Below are 10,869 nucleotides of genomic sequence, written 5' to 3' on the forward strand. Positions count from 1 at the left end.
CGCCCCAGACCACGACCTCACAAGAACAGAAATTGGTTTAGACAGAGATCAGCCTAAGAACCTCTGCTCCAAAAATAACACTCGTGTCCGACGGGGAAAGAATACTCAGGCTTTTTCTCCGTAAAGGAAGGCGAAGGCAGCTTGAAAACAAAGTCATTCAGTATTATGCCAAAGTGCTTAATAGAGGAGAGGGGGAGAGAGAGAGAGAGAGAGAGAGAGAGAGAGAGAGAGAGAGAGAGCGAGCGCCAGTGTTTCTCCAAACAAACAACCTCTAGCACACGCTCTGTCAAAACATCGCGGTGACGCCCCAGTCTGCGTGGCAGAGCCTGCAGACCGTAGCCCAGCACAGACCCACACTTGGCCACATGCTACCGAGAATTATGTAATGAACTCGTGGGCGCCCTTTGGCTCTGCACCGCTGCGCTGGGAACTGTCATCCCGTGGCGGAGAGGGGCGCTCTGCGCCGTGACCACCGCTCGGAACCGTGCCAGGCGCTCGGAAACCCACCCAAGAGATGCTGGTACCTTTTTCGTTCTTGACGTGTCATCCCGGGTCCACATTTCCGAGTGACAAATCAGCCTGAGAATCTCTCCAGAGGAGGAGATGCCTCTTCTCGGGTCCTTAGGGACACAGCGACAGCCCGACAGGGCGGAACCTTGAGAAAAAGGTAGAATTGTCACTGAAAAAAAGCCTGCTTTTCACTGATGAACATATCCGCTGCCAACTGCTGGATTCCCCTCACACAAACACTTTCTTTATCCCAGTTTTGTTCAATAGGGACATGCCGAACCACAGATGGAATTCAAATGTCCTAGTAGCCACATGAGAAAGGTTAAAAGAAACAAGTGAAATGAACTTTAATAATGCATTTTATATTGCACGAGATATCATCATGTCAACATGTAATTGATGTAGAAGTTGCTAATGGGATATTGCACAGCCTTTTCTGTGTGCTGAGTGTTTAGAATCTGCTTTGTATTGTACTCGTACCACACACTTCAGTTCGAGCCAGCCCCTTTCACATGCTCAGTAGCCACATGTGGGCAGCGGCTGCCTTATTGAACAGCTCAGACTTAACCCCTCTTTTGGTAGCTTTATCATTCACAAATAAGAGGAAGTTTGTCTTATTTTTGTTTGTATTCTAATTAGTGATAGCAAAGACCATCTGGGTAAAAAAACAACAACACACTCTCGCAGTAACTGAAAATGACCTGACTAATGAGAACAAAATTTAGATAATAATTTGAACACAAAATGTAGACGTTATAAAACGACTATTTGTTGCCTCCTGGCAATTGTAAATAGAGTATCATTACTTTAAAGTCTTAGCCACCTGAAAAAAAGAGGTCTATTTAAAATAGAACATTTTATGTGGTTGCTAGCAATTAGGGTTGAGGTCCCAACTTAATGCAACAGCCACTGTCGATCCAATTAAAGAACAGCACTGAGTTCTTAGCTTAGAAGCAGAGCCAAGTGCTGAGCACAGTCAGGATACCCTGCACCAATGGGGGCAAGCGCCAGGAATCTTGAATTGGAGATGTGGCCAGATGGTTATGAGAACTAACTGCAGCACTGCTTGGGAAAGCTGAGTGCTGCTGCTAGCAAGTCCTAGCTGTGCGATCTTCAGCTTGTTACTAAACTTCTCTGAGCCTCAGTCTCATTAACTGAAAACAGAAAATAATGGACTAAGTTCTTGAGGGAAGTCAATGCCAAATAGTGCCTGGCACAATGAAGTGATATGTACGTATCAGCTTTTAGATGATTACTACAATCATCAACACCTGATTCAAGTTTTTCTGCTGCAGACTGGAGTCCGGAGCGACCTAAGCGATGTGGAAGAAGCTGGGTTCCTCTGTCCAATGTCCACCCAGCAGAGAGCAGCCAACTTGAAATTTCGCATGAGCTTGGAACGCTGTGGGGTCTGGTGGAACTGGAAGACAGGCAAATCGGATTAATTAACATGCAAGATTTCTAACAACGAACTATTGCAACTAAATGATTTACTATACACCTTCCCCCCACATACACACACACAGAGTGAAAAGAGGAGATATTTCATTTTTGAAAGAAGAAAATAAACTTTTATGATGGGAGAAAACAACAAAAATATTTTAGTATCTTTTATGACTAATTTTGTAAGCTAAAGAAAAAAAATGCGTTTTGCCCAGATCTTCCATGGGATTTTGCATCATGAGGTGTAAAGCATTGTCGGTGATGTCTATGTCCTTAAAGTTTACAATGCTCTGATGTCATTCAACATTTGAAACAAAAAGAACATAAAAAGTTTAAGTTAATGATTAGAAATAGGGTATGCTTAATTTGCTTCCCTTTCTGAGAATTTTAAAAATACAACCTAGAAGAAGGAAAAGAGTAAAGCAAGGTTTCTAGTAAGAGCATGGCCTTCTTTTACAATGCACACTGCACAGTCCAACAACAGATCTATTTGAGGATCAAGAATTATAAAATAGCCCTAACCTGTTTGGCTCAGTGGATAGAGCATCAGCTGCGGACTGAAGAAGGGTCCCGGGTTCGATTCCAGTCAGGGACATGTACCTCGGTTGCAGGCTTGATCCCCGGACCCCAGCCTGTGTGGGAGGCAACCAATCAATGTGTCTCTTTTACATCGATGTTTTTCTCTCTGTCTGTCTCTCCCCCTCCTTTCCACTCTCTCTAAAAATCAAAGGAAAAATATCCTCAGGTGAGGATTAACAAAACAAAACAAAAAGAAAGAATTATGAAATAATATAACTCAATATTATATGATCTCAGAAACAGAAGATATTTTGAGCAGTGTAAGTTCTGAAGCAGACTAATATGTTAGCATTAAGACATCCAATGAACCCAGATTATTCTTCAACTTCTGGTTTAAATTATTGCACAGTAAAGATTTTGCTTTTTTTCTTTGAGTAGAAGACAAGTACCCAAAGGAAAAGCTGAGGGTCTTTATCCTTCCAACAAAGCAGACCACACTTTATATTTTCATAATTCGATGAAATCAAGGATGTCTTGGTTAAAATTTTTTGAATACTAAACAGAGAAGACATGGAGCTAGATGCATTTTGGACTATTGTTTCCACATGGTCACAGAATTTTTCTCACAAAAATTTAGTTTTCAAGCACAAGATGAAGACAAAGAAATGATGAACGAGGAGGCAAGTCTGGAGGATAGTTTTGGCGGTGTCATGGGGTTGTGAGCCTAACTGGAGTTGGGTGAAGAAGGAAGATGAAAGAGTGCGGGTTGCACCAGAGGCAGTTTGGCCATGAAGAGAAGGAGAGAGTAGCCACGGGCACCCCCGGGGCGAGGGGAGCTATTAATGGTAGCATGTGGAAAGCTGATAGCAGGACCCAGTGAGGAGGGCAGGGTTACCCTATGAGAACACATGCGTAAGGTTCCTGCGAAGACAGCAGGCGTTCAAAGCACAGGTGAAGGGCTTTTGGACTAAGGGGCTGCTCTCCAATTACAACAAGAGGTTGGGTCTGGGGGCCAGGGTTTTGTCTGGTCACTCCTTTTCGCATAATAACCGCGATACCCCGTGGTTAGAGGCCATCATAGGAGGCACTACATCCGATGGGAGCATTGAGGAAGGAGCAACGAATTTCTAGCTGTCAGGAAATGTCCATTGAAACCAACCATTTTCTTTCAAATCCTTCAATGAAAGGAACTTTCTTATTAGGAATGGCAATATTTTCCAGAAATCTAAAGATTTCCTGTTTTCAACTGAAAATGAGAGAGGCTTGCTGTAGAGAAGACAGTAGCCAGCACGTTTTTAATTATTATAAGCATGTTTTCACGGTCTCTCTGCTCCCAGTCTTTCTTTAGCTGAAACCCATCTTCGACAGAGATGGACAATCTTTTAAAGAGCAAATCTAGTAATCTTAGTCTGCCAAGCATTTTTTTTTTAAAGTTTTGACTTTTATTTTATTTTAATATGTTTTTATTGATTTCAGAGCGTGTTAGGGAGAGGGAGACATAGAAACTTCAAAGATGAGAGAGAATCATCAATCGGCTGCCTCCTGCATGCCCCCTCCTGGGGGTTGAGCCCACAACTGGGCCATGTGTCCTGACCTGGAACCAAACCTGTGACCTCTTGGGTCAACACTCAACTACTGAGCCACACAGGCAGGGCCAAGCATGTTCTTATTTACTTCAAACATTATCCAACAATCATAGACTGAGTTAAATACAACATACGTAACTTTAGTGTTGGCCAGTCTAAGCTCTTACTGTACATGAAGAAAATTGATACCAGAAAAAAAAGTGCCAGGTTTGGATTAGGAACTTGGGATCCCCCTCTTCGGTGAAGGGCTTTTCTCACTGGGTCTGCCCCTGTGGCACAGAAAAGCTATGGGGTCAAAAGAGTCCCGTCTGGACTGGAAGAAGCTGGGATTGGCTTTAGAAATTATTCTTGTGATTTGTTTCTTATCAAAATGGCAAATTTTCTAATTTTAAGGTTGGTGTGGTATCCTGGTTATAATGCTACGCATCTAGTTCAGCTCCATTTTAATTGCTACTGAAATAATTACCGTGCGTTCAAAGGAAACATTACTGTAACAACAGGAATTCTGACCTTCCTTAAAAGCCATACCAAGAATACACAGGGAAAAATTTTGCTTTGAGGCTACATAACATAGAAGAAGTTGCAAATGCTTTAACTGGGACCACAGAATCCGCAGACCTGTTTAAAGTTTCTTGCTTTCATCATGAATTAAATTCATAAATAATGAACCTAAGGATTCATAATCTGGCATAACATAAACATCTTCCTCTTTAAACAGGACTCTAATTGTTTTAATAATGACTACATACCCATAACAGAGGATATTCTTCTTCAACAAGGAGCCACAGTAGCTGAGAGAGAAAGTTAAGTAATTGGCATATTTTAAGAAAACAGAAAATACTTCCTGACTAGAGGGGTTCAACTTGCAAATGTATTATGGCAGATGTACAAAAGAAAGTGTGTCCACAAGAGAGATTTAAAAAAATCTATTAAAAGTAGATTTTATTAAAGAAGTCTAAAAGATTATTAGAGAAGACCAAACAATACAGTGCTAACAACAACAGCAGCAACAAAAAAACAAAATAAAGTACACAAAGCATATACTTTGATATGTACGAAAAATGTGGGAATGAGTTGTAAAATTTCTTGTGGTTATAATAAAAAAAGGGGGATGAAAGTCAAAGTTATTTTCATTGGAACACACAAGACTATTCTGGAATGGAGAAGTATTCAGTGCTACAAATTTTGGTAAGTCTGCTTCTGAAACTTTCTTTTTTCATATTCAGTGAAGAATAAAAATAATTATCGAAACTGGTTTGGCTCAGTGGATAGAGCGTTGGCCTGCGGACTGAAAGGTCCCAGGTTCGATTCCGGTCAAGGGCATGTACCTGGGTTGCGGGCACTTCCCCAGTGGGGGATGTGCAGGAGGCAGGTGATGGATGTTTCTCTCTCATCGATGTTTCTAACTATCTCTCTCCCTTCCTCTCTGTAAAAAATCAATAAAATATATATATTTTTAAAAAAGAATAAAAATAATTGAGAGTTGAGAGAATAAGGGGATTATAAGGAAACGTGAACAAATTAAGCATTAGACCACAGCTAAATGTCCACTAGTGGGGTGAGGGAAGTTATGTTAAAAAATATTTTAAAGTATATAAACACCATCAAGTTTAATAAGCAGTAGTAACATTAGGGTCACTTGGTAATAGCAAATGAGATGAAAGCCTTATTTCTCTACAGAGGAGGGAACATAATAGAAGGCTGACTCTGACATGTGTTATGTTAGAGAAAACCAGATTCAGTTGGTGAGATTTAAATATCATTCATTGCAAGTAATGAACTTGCTGTATAAAAGGGAATTAATAAAGCTAGAATTGAGTAGTAAAATCAACACAGTTCTCCTGGCATGGCTTTCATTTGTGTATTCAGTCTTATTCATTCATCCCACAAAGAAGAGAGAGAAGAGAGAGAAAGAGAGAGACAGAGAGACAGAGAGAGAGAGAGAGAGAGAGAGAGAGAGAGAGAGAGAGAGATCAGGCACTCTTCTAGGCACAGGGTATGCAACAGTAAAAACAGACAAAAATCCCTGTCTTTATGGAGATGACATTTTAGTGGATGAGACTGTCAATAAACAAAATATGTAATATATTAAATTGTGGTATTATAAACCACCCCAAAACTTCAAAACTTAAAATAATGATTTATTATTTCCCATCATTCTGAGTTTTGATTGTGCAGCTCCTTGCCTGTCTGACTCATGGGCCTGCATTCCTGGCTCAGCTGGGAGAGCCGGGGTGCCACTGGAAGTTTCTGCTACCATTTTAACAGGTTCCTAGACTGAAGCGGGTGAAGTTAAAACTAGAAAAATCCGTTTGGAGCCTAGGTCAGTGGAGGGGTAAGAGGGTTTGGGTGTGAGTTGAATGTGGGATGTGGCAGAAAGCAAAAGGACAAGGCTGATTCCAAGTTTTGGGGCCTGGGTCACTGGAAGGATGAATGCCCCACATCTCAGCTGGACACCCTCTGGAAGAGCAGCTTGTGGAGAACCTGAAGAGCTCAGCCTTGTACCTGTTCAGCTTGCACTGCCTGTGAGGCATCCAAATGCAGCTCTTCATCTGCTGGATCTGTGGGGCTGGAGCCCAGGGAAGAGGCCTCGGCTGGAGATCCTCACGGGGAGTCACCCAGTACATAAATGGCATTGAGAGCCGTGGGACTCGATGTGACACTCCGGGTAAGAGCAGGGAAGAACTGTAAGGACTGAGTCCTTGCAGTTGGGGCGGTGAGAAGTGCAGAGGAGGAGACAAGCCAGCAGAGGACGGAGACCTAGCGGCCAAGTGAAGGAAGGGGGTCGAGAAAGACAGTGATCTGCCGTGGCAAATGCTGCTGGCAGGCCAAGAGAACTATTGTTAGTTTTACTTACTGCGCGTTGTTGTTGTTGTGAAGCTGAAAAGGAACATTAAATGGAGTGAAAGTTTTTGATTATAGTTAGAAAAATGGATACTTAACAATGAAATGGTGTTCTGTGCACAAAGAAAAAAAACCTACCAAACATCTAGCAGTGTAGTCAGGTGAGTGGCACACTGGCATTTATTCTCCTGGAGGACAAAAAAAAATCCTGTTTGAGAGCTTAATGTTTTATTTCCAAATTTTTCCAAGGTCTGATTTTTAGTTGCAAAATTGACCTTGAAATATTTCTGTTGGTTATCATGATGAAGGATACCGGAAATCACTCCTGTGCTGTGCTGCATGTGGGGGAGGGGAGGGGGAGAGACAAAGTTCATGTGTCTTGGTTAACAGCGGTTAGACATACTATTTTAATAAAACATTGAAGCTAAAAGGTTTTGTGTTTTTTTAGGAATTTGGAGGTCACTAGGGAATTTGATAAGAGAAGTTTCAATGGAGCGGTGTGATGAAACCGTTATAGTCAGTTCGACAGAGAACGAACGGAGATAAGTTGAACATAGCCAGTAGAATCTACTCTTTGGAGGAGTTTTGTTCCAGGTATGAGACCATGGGAGTGAGTGGTCAAGGGAGGGGTGGAGAGCACAAGATCACTGAGGAGAGGAGGTCAGGGCATTGAGAGGCCGGAGTATTAGAAGCATCACCTCTGTGAATATTGAAATCACCAAGAATATCCGAAGAGTAGTGATGGAGAGACTGAGAGGGTACAGAGCCAGCATCCTAATGGGATGAAGGGCTGTGAATGTGGGGCTACAAGAGGACTGTAGTGAGTGGCGGTCTAATGGCATGAGATTGGAGTGGTGTTTTTAGGGAGAGAGACAGGAATGAAAAGAAATGAAGTCATCTTGCCCATTGCTAGGTCCAGTGATCTGAGGGGGAACAGGAGTGTTTGCAGAAAAAGCATTGTTCTCAGGTGAGAACCAAGTGTTAGAAAAAGAGAGAAGGGAACTTACAAAGGAGGAGGGTGGAGGAAATGGTGTTGGTATGATTGCCAGAGGAAGGGTTTCAGAAGTTGGAGAGGCGTGGGAGATGGAGGAAGAAAAGGAGATGTAAAGAACTAGCTGGGATTAGATTTAAGAAAAAGCAAGGTGACCTGGAAAGCCTGCCTTTCTTGTGTTGTCTGACAGACCTAGCTAGAGATGAAGGCAGGATTAGGCTGATGGTCTCAAGCAGATGGTGGCCAGACTGTGTTGGGGCAGGGAGGGGTGCTGGCCTGTAGTGGGCACATAGGATGCTGGAGCTGCCCCTGGACCACTGAGACCACTGGACCCACTGAACCACTGAGTTGTGGGAGGTCTCATGCAGAGCACTTGGGCCCCTCCCACCTGGTCCACATGGGCAGAGGTGGCAGAGGTTTGGCCTGCGCTGAGCTGGGAGCACCTGAGGCATTTTCGTGGTTAGACGGTGGGTCTGAGGGCTGCGGGTGGGGACTCCTTTTACTTTACACCCACCTATGCTCCGAACAGCAGGGCTGTGGAGTTGGGAGGACTTCAGCACTCCTGAGTTTTATTCGCTGTCTGTGTGTACTCACAAGATCTCAGTTCTGGGCCATCTGTCCGACAGAAACCCCACACTACAGCCTCAGGGCTGTGAAACATAACAGATGGGAAAGACCCCACTCCGTATCTTTTATCCTTAAGATTTAAACGCCTTGTTAGAAAAGCTACAAGTTCAGAGTTCAGTGAGGAATTTCAGGCTAACCTAAAATTTTTGCCTTATACATTTAAAACCCTGAAAAATGTTCTAGAAGAGAGTTGGAATGAATAAAAATATCCCTTTAAAAAAGTCACCTCTTCCTTTACTTATTTCTTCTACATTTTGATAAACTTCCTGAAAATGTAGCATTTCTAATGAATTCCAAGGAGCTTTCTCAGATTACCTCCCCAGGGGACCAGAACAAGATGAGAACCACAATTATTTTGATTTGAGTGCTTTCGTGAAGAGTTGAACAATAAGGCAAATGGAACAACCATTAATAAGTCATTAATGCCCTTTCTTGTATTTTCCACTTAGTAACAAATGTAAACTAGTGTTGGATGTGGTCTTAAAGAATATCACCACTTTTATAAAAATTCAGATTTATTTTACATGAACTGGAGAGATCTTGAGTGTATAGTTAGATGAGTTTTGACAAACGGACATACTCATGTAACTATCACCCAAACCAATGTATAGAACATCTCCATCCCCGATAAAAGCTTTTGTGCCCTCTTCCATGCTCTCACCAAAAGGCAACCATTCTTCTATCGATTCGTTTTGCGTGTTCTTGAGTTTCATATAAACACACTCCTACTGTTAAGTACTCTTTTATTCCTGCATTCTTTTGCTCAACATAATGTTTTGAGATTCACCTGTGTTGTAGCATGTATCAGTAGTTTGTTCTTTTTATTTTTTAAAATTTTACTGCTGAGTAGTATTTCATTCTATGAATATACCATTAATCTTCTGTTGACGGACACTTGGGTTATTTCCAGTTTGGGGCTATTATAAATATGAAAAAAAAGCAGTTTTGAATATTTGTCTGTTTTTTTGTAGACATGTTTTCTTTCCTCTTAGGCAAATACCTAGGAATAGAATAGTTGGGTCTTAGGGTAGATGTATATTTAACTCTTTACTGCCTTACTGTTTGCCAGAATGGCTGTTCCATTTTTCACTCCCACCAGCAATCTAAGAGAATTCCAGGTCCCCCTGATCTTCCCCAAGACTTGGTGTTATCAGTCTTTTAACTTGAGCTAGTCTAAGGAGTGTGCAGAGGTATTTCATTATGACTTTAACTTGCATTTCTGATGAGGAATGTTAGGCACCTTTTCACGTGCTGCCTATTTGTATGCCTTCTTTTGTGACCTGTCTTTTCAATTCTGTTGCGCAATATCCAGCTCTTTAAACTTTTGTTGAGAATATGGTCACATCAGGCAGTATTCTGTTGACTGATCATATTCCTTTAGAGAAGCTAAACCTGGCTGCTGTGGCTCACTGGTTGAGCATTGATCTATGAACCTATCTATCATGGTTTGATTCCAGGTCAGGGCACATGCTTGGGTTATAGGCTCGATCCCTAGCAGGGGGTGTGCAGGAGGCAGCAGATCAGATTCTCTCTTATTATTTATGTTTCTTTCTCCCTTTTCCTTCCTCTCTGAAATAAAAATATATATTTTTTAAAAAAAGATAGAATCTGAATATTGTGCAGAGGTTGGCAGCAATGGCCAAAATAAGATAGTTAGGTAAGAGCATTAGATTTAGATCTTTCCAAACAGTTTAAATTTCTCAGGACAATTTTTTTTTCTTTCTTTTTTTGTTTTTGTTAATAAAGCCTCATTACCATCCTTCACTGATGCTCAGTGCTACAAATAATCTAACATGTTTACAATTAACTTCTTACAAAATCCTTATTAAGAACAATTAGGAATGCTTTACCCATAATTAAAAACATTATTTTCAAAGTGCCAATTCTATTAAAGGAGCTTCCAAAAATGAATAAAATAATAGCAGTTACCATGTACTGGGAATTATGCTCAGTTTTACATGTGTATTAATAAACCATTTAGTTTCCAGTGCTCAAAAAGATCTGGTAAGGTAGATATTGTACATGAGGAAACTCAGGTATGGAGAGGTGAAGTAATTTGCTCACGGTCACACAAATAAATGGTGGCACTAGGATTCAAGTCCAGGTATTTTGGCTCTAGCGTATCAGAGTATCAACATGCAGACAAGATACTTTTTCTCTAAGATGTACTTCATTGAACAAAACCTAACAGAAATGGAATGATGTAAAAATGGCAGAGGAGGAACTTCCATGCAAGTATTTCTCATGTATCACTCACATGTTCAATATAAAGCAGCTCAAGTTTTTAAAACTATTTGTACTTGAATTCTAATTTTCCTTATATCCAATCAGTAATATTTTCCCTTTAAA

This window comes from Myotis myotis, unplaced genomic scaffold, assembly GCF_014108235.1.
Source record: "Myotis myotis isolate mMyoMyo1 unplaced genomic scaffold, mMyoMyo1.p scaffold_m19_p_13, whole genome shotgun sequence".
Taxonomy (NCBI): Eukaryota; Metazoa; Chordata; class Mammalia; order Chiroptera; family Vespertilionidae; genus Myotis; species Myotis myotis.